At 38.2% G+C, this 8,355-nt stretch overlaps 1 protein-coding gene across 1 annotated transcript in view; it reads right to left on the reverse strand.

Annotated features, from left to right (window-relative positions):
- DNTT (DNA nucleotidylexotransferase) overlaps nt 1-7,966 on the reverse strand; it is a 258,267-nt gene extending 250,301 nt beyond the window's left edge. Inside the window, exon 1 of the mRNA XM_025213283.1 lies at nt 7,908-7,966. The gene's annotated coding sequence lies outside the window, so the exon portion shown is untranslated. The remainder of the gene's footprint in view (nt 1-7,907) is intronic.
- Nucleotides 7,967-8,355: the final 389 nt, after the last annotated feature.

The raw sequence follows: 8,355 nt of genomic DNA on the forward strand, positions 1-8,355 counted from the left end.
AAGAACCCACGGAGCCTAGCAAACTTCGTGTGAGTCCTTACGACCGGCCTCAGAGCTCTTCTACCCGGGTTCGAGTCCTGCAGGTTTATTTTCCCGTCGCCAAAACCCTTTGCGACGTACCCTCGTATTTTTCATCTTCCCGTCGCCGGAACCCTTTGCGACGTACCCTCGTGCCCTGCAGGTTCGAGTTTTGTTTTGTTGTCTGTCTGTAACCGCAACTCAAGCAAGCTTTCCAGCCTGCACCACTGCCATCTCGGTGTAAGTAAACAATCTTTTAAACTACCGATATGCATTTGTGCCTAATTCCAGCTCGATGGCCTTCCCTCTCCGACCCGGCGTGCCCGGGCTGCTGGCCACAGCCCGCGTGCAGCGCGGAAAAGGGCTCGGGGCGCTCCCGGCCCGCACATTTACCTGCTACATTCATCCCTCCTCCTCTCCCCCTAACCCCAGCCTGTCTCTCACCCACTGACTCCTCAGTTTACATCTTCACTGACTGTCTTTCTTGCATGTATATCAGCCTCTGGCCTCTTTACTATTCATCCCACCCAGGAAGAATACACACCAGCTGTAGATGCTTCCTCAGCCTGACAAAGGGTATTTAAATCCAAAAGCTTGCTAAGAAGCATTTTTCCAACTATTTGAGTTGGTCTAATAAAAGATATCAGATTTACCAAAAAAAGCCTTGTCTGCCTATAAAGAAAGATGTGCATTAATTAATTAAACTAATGAAAAATAGAAGCAGGCCAGCTTGTCTATGCTCCATTTAATTAAGGAATTATGTGAAATTCATATAGAAGGAAAATACGTTCCCACCTGAAAGATTTCATTTTGCCTGCAGCTTTCACCTCATTAAACTGAAGATATAATCAGATCAGAGAATGCAGGTAGTGAGATCATATACAGTAAACAGTAGTGTTAATATAATTAAAAGGGGAAGGAAAAGCTTGTGTGTGTTTTTAACATAGCAATCTTTCTTGCAATATCAGTAACTAATGAACAGAATACCAGACTATTTCTTCCATAGCAGTTTATGCAAATTTTAGAAAAATTATATAGTTTATCTTCCTTTTTGACTACTAAGCAAAAATGATAGGTAATGGCTAATACCACCACAAAGGATTATGCTTGTTCTGCATTCTCTATTGAAACAAATGGCAGAGAAAAAGACTGAAATTAGCAACAGAGAAGTTGAAAGAACTTTTGCAAACAGGCATTATACATATCTTCCCATTACCTCTGGAGAGAAAACAAAACAGATGTTCATCTGACTACGATGTGAGGTTTCCAGGAGGGGGGCAGAATCAATTAGATGCTTTTTTTTTTTTTCATTCTGAAAATACAAACCAAAGGAAGCCAAAAAACAGTATAGCCTACAAAACAGAAAACCCAACCTTCCATCAGAATCCCCGGTAAACGAGCTAGCATTTCATGTTACAGTCCTAATTTCTGTGGCTTATTCTACTGGAATGGAACAGAATGCTCAGCCCTTTGATTTACTGAAGCACTGAATTCAGTTCATTCAGAACTGTCAGGTAAATGAAACACCACTGGGTGATTTATCCAAAGTGAGAAAGCATTTGATTTATCCAGCTGGATTTTTTGAACCCAAAGCCACAGCTGCCATGGATCCAGAGCATAATCTCCAAAGAGCCATTTTTTTTTCTGTTTTCTGCCCAACTTCACCTTTTATTTTGTAACTGCTTATGGCATTATGAAATATTTAAAAAATCATTCTTTTTGCTATGCAGCTCTTATAGCTCTACATTTTGCTATACTGAAAACTCATTTTTTAAATTGCCCATTAAATATCAATTTATTTCTCAAAGCCACTGGAAATTCCTCTTCCAGGCTAACTCAAAATTTGTTCCATGGTTTCATCTTACAGTAAATTGGGTATTACTAAGTCAATTCAAAATTATAAATCGCCTTTCTTCCTTCATTTGTTTTGAAGGTTCCTCTCTGAGATGTAGAGCATGAACCAATGTTCTAAACTTTAAACTACATACTCTATTTACTGGAGACAGAAACTTAAATCTGCACTGTGTAAGTCTAGATAAATGGCCACGTTTCCTGAAAGGTTAACACCTTCCTACCCTGACTCACTCTGGGATTCTTGCATGCAGTCACCAACATCAAACATGTTCCATTTTATTTATTAAAATACCACTTCCCTTAAGGCAGCCCATTTTTGCGGGCCTTTCACTAGTAAATTTTCACTGCACTTTTATTCCCTTCATGGCAAATATTAGAGAGAACCTGGGCCACTTTTAACATGCACCATTATTTATATAATACAGTAAAATGTGAGAAATATCTATGCATTTCATTATGTCCTCTGAGGTCTTTTCCAGAATAAACCCCTTAGATCAATTCTTCCTCCCCACCCCCCACCCCCAATGAATCTGACTTCTTGTATAGAGGTCACATGATTATTTTCATTTTATGATGAATACCACTTCATTTTTATGAGGGGTACAAATTCTGAGAGTTTATTACACTAGTCAAGGAAACAATATAAAACAGCATAAAGAAATAAGGAAGCACAAGCAATATCATTTGTATTATTGACTCTGTTCTTCTGCTGGCTGGGTTTTTTGCAGTCTTAAGATAATTAATTTTCATCGTGTCATTGTTCAATCTGTAGGCACTATTATGCCAAGATTCAGTGGTCAAATGTCAGTATGAAGTGAACTTGAGACCATACTCTGCTGAAGAATCCTGTTTACCATCACATTTGATCTTTTTCCTTGTATTAAATTCTCCCATATCCCTGGCTAAAATAACCATCATCCATCAAAGAGTATGAGAGCAGGAGTTATTTAAAAGTGGTAAATCTGTCTGTGAACATCTATCTGTTAGAACTCTGCATTTAAAAAATTATGAAAAGTGCTTGCCGTTTATAATTTAGAGGCATTTTGATTTAGCCATTTGGTACAACGTGTTTTTCACAGTTTGAATGTGGATATACTCATAATTCAATAAAGTGATTTTCCTTTGCTGCTGTCTGAAATATACGTGGCATACAATATACTGAAACTCCCATCTGAGAGCATTATGTGCAGAACAAATGTAGACTATAAAAGTGAAGGAAATCATGGATAACAGTGTTTAAATCTGTGGAATTACACAGGTACAAAATCAAGCTAAGTTAGAACGTACAAACTCCAGATAGTAAAAATGAGGAAGGCCTAGGTGTACTGCCAAACACAAAAACAGTACTACTGAAAAGAATTTTTCTTACAGCATTCTTGCACAGAAGAAATTGTGCACATGTGTACATACCCACAGTCAAAAAGTAATGCCACCTCATTTTTATTTCCTAAGCAAGCCATGGACATGGGAGGTGTTCTTGTTGCCTTCTTGCCTAGAGTAGCCACAGTAAACTCAGAGGTTTATGTCAAGACCCAGATGAAACTGAAACATTACATTCAAAGAACCTGACAGAGACATGACAACACTAGCCCACACACCAGCTTGTGCACCACAGAAGCAATCTCATCATTTGGATAGTCTGTGCCGACCCAACCTCCATACAGCCCAGAGGATCAAAGATGAACCATGAGGATGACAGTGAAGCGATGGAGGTGGTTCAACAGTGACTGTGTAACAAGGACAAGGACTTTTACAGTGTCAGGACACATGCTCTTGTTCGCTATTAGAAAAAAAGGCTATGGATGGAAGAGACAAGTAGGGCTAGGTACAGATGTTACACCTACTGATCTTTAACTGCACAGAAAGCGCTCTAAATCCATAACTGAATAGACGTTTATGACTCTTAGAGCACTTTTAAAATGGCAGATCATGCTCTAGTTAACCCTCGGCGGATGTGTAATAACTTAAAGTACTGTTAGAGCACTTTATCAAACATGAGTGCCAGAACTCATCAAGGATTAACTTAAGAGCACGATCACCACCATCTTAAGCAGTGTTGCACAGGGCTGCACTCTAGCCTCAGGCAGAGCTTTCTGCTCTGCCCAAGCTCCCAGCCAGCCCCGCTCCCTCAGCCTCTGATACCAGCCCCACCTCTTCCCTCCAGCCAGCTGAGTGCCGCAGCCTGGCTGGGGAGAAGAAAGGGTCCAGAATCTAAGATCTGCAGCAGCCCTGGCTGGGCAGCAGTGCACCACTGCCCAGCTGGGGCTGCTGTTTGGGAAAGGCTTTGGGGTTTGTTTCCCTGCCACAGCCCTGGCCAGGTAGCAGCACACTGCTGCCTGGCCTGGCAGGGGGACTGTGGGAGAAAGGGGTTTGGGGTCTCTTCCCCCCTCTCAAATTGGTGAGAGATTACAGAGAAAATCTCCTTCAACTTAAATGCTGGTATATGTTTCTTGGTAGCTATCCAGAGACTGAGTCTAGAGTTTGTACTCTCTAAAAGTAGTAGCCTTTCTCCTTTATTATCACTTATTAATCATTCAAGCTCTCACATAAAGATCCACTGCAACAGTCCACTATTACTGAAAGTTATACGCAGAGCAATGTAGCATCGGGCTTCAGAGAGTGGGGACAGATGGGCATTACAGTGCTCAATGACCATAACTTTGGCAACAGCATTTGGACATGTGCCAAAATGTGCATTAAGTGGAACAAATAAGAGGAAGTTGAAATGGTAGTTTGACCTCACAGATATGGTGATGAAATTCATGATATAAAATCTGGTCAAATTTTGGATGCGGAGGAGAAGAGCAATGAATCCAAGATGTTTCCTTCATTGTGGGTCAGAAAAAAAAACTTACTAATGTAAAATATAGTCAAAAATCAAATAAAATAACCATTAGTTTGTAGGATTTCAGCTCATATATAAATTCAAGGATATTACCAGTTCTGAGTTCATTCATAAAGAATTATATCTACCAAGCATAATCAGTGTTTGTTTCAGACTTAGTACTTTGAATTTAGAGCTGAGCAGTGTTTTGTTTTGTTAGCAAAAAAAGCAAGTCTAAGACTTTATAACTGTTAAATTATGGGCTATCACATAAATATGCATTCATGTTTAAAAATACATTTTTCCCTCATCAAGCTGATTTTGGCTATTAGTTTTTGTAGCTACAAAGGTTATTTTCAGACAATAGAAAGTCACTTCTCTTTTTTTAAGAGGATTGGTTTCATAAAATGCTGAATACCTCTTTGAAGGAGAAAATTGCTTTCAGTATAAGCCTTTGCTCAAAGGTAGAGCCATACAGGGAGTCTGACAAATGGATTAAACCTATGCTTATTCTCAAGTGGATTGTTGGCTACAGTGTTGTAGTTACTCTAGTGGTATCATAAAACTGATATATATATATATATATATATATATATATCAGTTTTATGAAACCACTAGAGTAACTACAAATAATAAGTTTTCCAGATAATGTTTAAACCAACCTATACAAGACTAACAGCAGGGATACAGACTGGGATTTTCAAATAAGCACAACTTTCTTAAGCATTTTGAGGTTCAGCCATAATTCACTACTAAATTCTATATGAAAGTTTAAAACCTAGAAGATAGATTTCATTCTCTATTAAGCTCTAGAGATTACTAGTCTCATTTCTATGAAATCCTATTGGTATCATCCCTAATATGTTCACTGATCTTTGGCCTGGGAGAGGCATCTTTTTATTTATTTTTTTAATTTTGCTTTTGGTTTTGTTATTGCTTCTTTTTGGAGAGTATATGAATTTTGCTCATTTATATTAACATTTTCTAAAAAGTTTATTTTGGAATAAATAGGCCATTATACATTCTTCTGAACCTCAAAAAATAATTCCCAAATTTGAACCAGACAAAAACCTAAACAATACTTACATGCGGAAAGTGATTATAAAGTTAGTTTTAATCACTATTAGAGTCTTGTTGCACATATATTGTGGCAGTACTACAGAGGAGATATCACCTACTTGATATTACTGTTCAGATAATGAGATGTGAATTAAAAAGAACATTTAAAAACTGGACAAATTGACCTGGGAAAGCATATTTGACTAAATAATATATAAATGTTACCATGCAATTTCTTCTAATATGATTGGCTTTTCCTATTACATGATTTTCTGACTAATGGAAGATTTGGAAAAAAACAGATAGCTCTATTACATTGTGTGGATTCCTAAATAAGACATGTAGAAGTGTCTATTGCAGGGGTGGCCAATCTATGGCACAGGTGCCATGTAGCAGATCAGAGAGGGGACACACAGAAGCAGATAGGGCAGGAAGCAGAAAGCAGAGCAGCAGAGTGGGCAGGGGAAGGGGACTGGAGTGGTACTTGGGGAGAGTACAGGGCTAATTTGTGGCATGCTAGCCAAAGAGACTAGAACCCTACTGGTCTATTGCATCTGCAGAGAAAGGATGTTGGGAGTATTAATTTTCCTGACCTACTTTTCATATATCAGTAACACTAACAAGTTCTCTACCACAAGTAATTACATTTAGTCTATGCTCATCCTTCTATGCAGAGCTAGTGGTTTCCTGGTTTCATGACAGAAGAGTTCTTAGAGTTAAAACCCCTTCTTGATCTCTTGCTCTTTGAACCTGCAGGTGGTGAAACGTCACTGGGAGAGATGTTGGGAGGGACTGCTCTCAGTTTATCGGGCCAGAAGAAAAGTCTCCAGATCAACATGCTAATGATCTCTACTATGTAAGCTAAATGAAATTATTAAAAAAAAAACAACCTATTAAAACATCCATTGATAAATAATCATTACTTCTAGAAGGAAGCTAAAGAAATGTTCTAAGATAAAGTTTGTGAAAGCCTTTTTCAGAAGGAATAAAAAGAAGCGCTCTCACATTTGAGGAGGAGGTGATTTAAGGAATTCAATTTAAAGCAAAGAAGGAATGTAATTTACATTGCTGAGTTTTTTGAGGGAGAAGGGTATGTCTAGGGAAAGGGCCTCAGAGTAGGTAGGATTTGTACATCTGATGGTGAGGAGGCCTTTGAATGCAGAGATATACATTCAAAGGCAGAAACTAGAGAAGAATCTTAAACAGCTATTCTCAACTAAAAACTAAAAGATTATTAGAACAGGATACATAATTGTACATTATATGTGTACATACTATTCTTTGAAATAATTCTTGAGTTTATATAGATGGGTATTTGCATTTACTATTCATGAGGAAACTAAACAATCACTTTTCATTTAAAACATTTCTAGGTATTACCTGTTGGGGGAGATGTACTATAATTTTAAAACTGACACATCTTACATTTGTTCTTTCTTTCACACACCAGTTATTAAAAAAAACCCTACAATGCTGCTAAAATACAGGGTCAATGAGCTCCTCCTGCTGGTCTGTATCAAGCCAGCACCTGACTATTCAAGAGCTGTCCCATCTATTGAACAGCTACAGCACAGACAGAAAGGGAAACAAAAGGCAGGAAAACATAAATGGGATAGGACAGGAAACCAAGGATTGGTTTAAAATGAGAGGGCTAAAAACAATCAGGGAAGAAAGAGTACTTGACAGTATTCTTTAAATATATTCAACCTTGTTAAGTGGGTTTGGACTGATCAAAACATTCTTAGCTTGTTCTACATTGTTGGGTAATGCTACTGAACAACAGATGCACTATGAAAACATACTTATGAAAACACACAGCATTATTAAAATTAAACTCCTAAGGATGTAGTATATAGACATGTGAGACTCAGTTACAAACAATTTGTTGCAGCCTTGTCAAGCACTGAGCAATTTTATGCTGTACACTTGACAGTGCTTGTCCTGTCCTGAATTAATAATTACTTCTCAGCCTCTCTGTAAAATGTCTGAGTCAAAGGGAACCCACAACTACACCAGACTTGCTAACCCAGTGGGGAAAACCTGCCATGCATGCTGGATCTGCAAAGCTTGAGTGATTTGAGAGTAGTCAGAAGAATCAGCTGAGAAAGCATTTTATGAATAGGATGGTAGAGCCAGTTGCTTTATGACTTACCTTTTTAAAGGGTATGTAGCCTACCCAGTCAGTTCCAGAGCAGACAAGAGAAAATTCAGCAATCTGTTAAAAAGAATGCCTTTTCAGATTTTCCTAACCCATTACCATTTGAGAATATTTTTTTAGTACATTAAGGGCTGGGAGTTATTTCTCTGACCTTTTATTCTATCACTCACAACCTCACCTTTTTTCTGAGTGATATCACATATGTTTAATTTCAGGCCTTTGAATCTTAAGTGGCAATTTCATTCTCATTTTTTCTGTTTTCATGCCATAACTGTTTTAACTATTCAAATCTCCATGAATCTTCTTGGTGCCTTGTTAACACACCAAAATAACTGGTCAGTGCTCTGTTCAAAGGCAATTCCACTATTTTCTGCTTACTATTGTGCTCCATAAATATGGATGTCAGATGTTATTTGATATACAGCATATACAGGCCTAGGAC

The sequence above is a fragment of the Alligator sinensis genome, unplaced genomic scaffold (genome assembly GCF_000455745.1).
Source record: "Alligator sinensis unplaced genomic scaffold, ASM45574v1 scaffold472_1, whole genome shotgun sequence".
In the NCBI taxonomy this organism is placed as follows: Eukaryota; Metazoa; Chordata; order Crocodylia; family Alligatoridae; genus Alligator; species Alligator sinensis.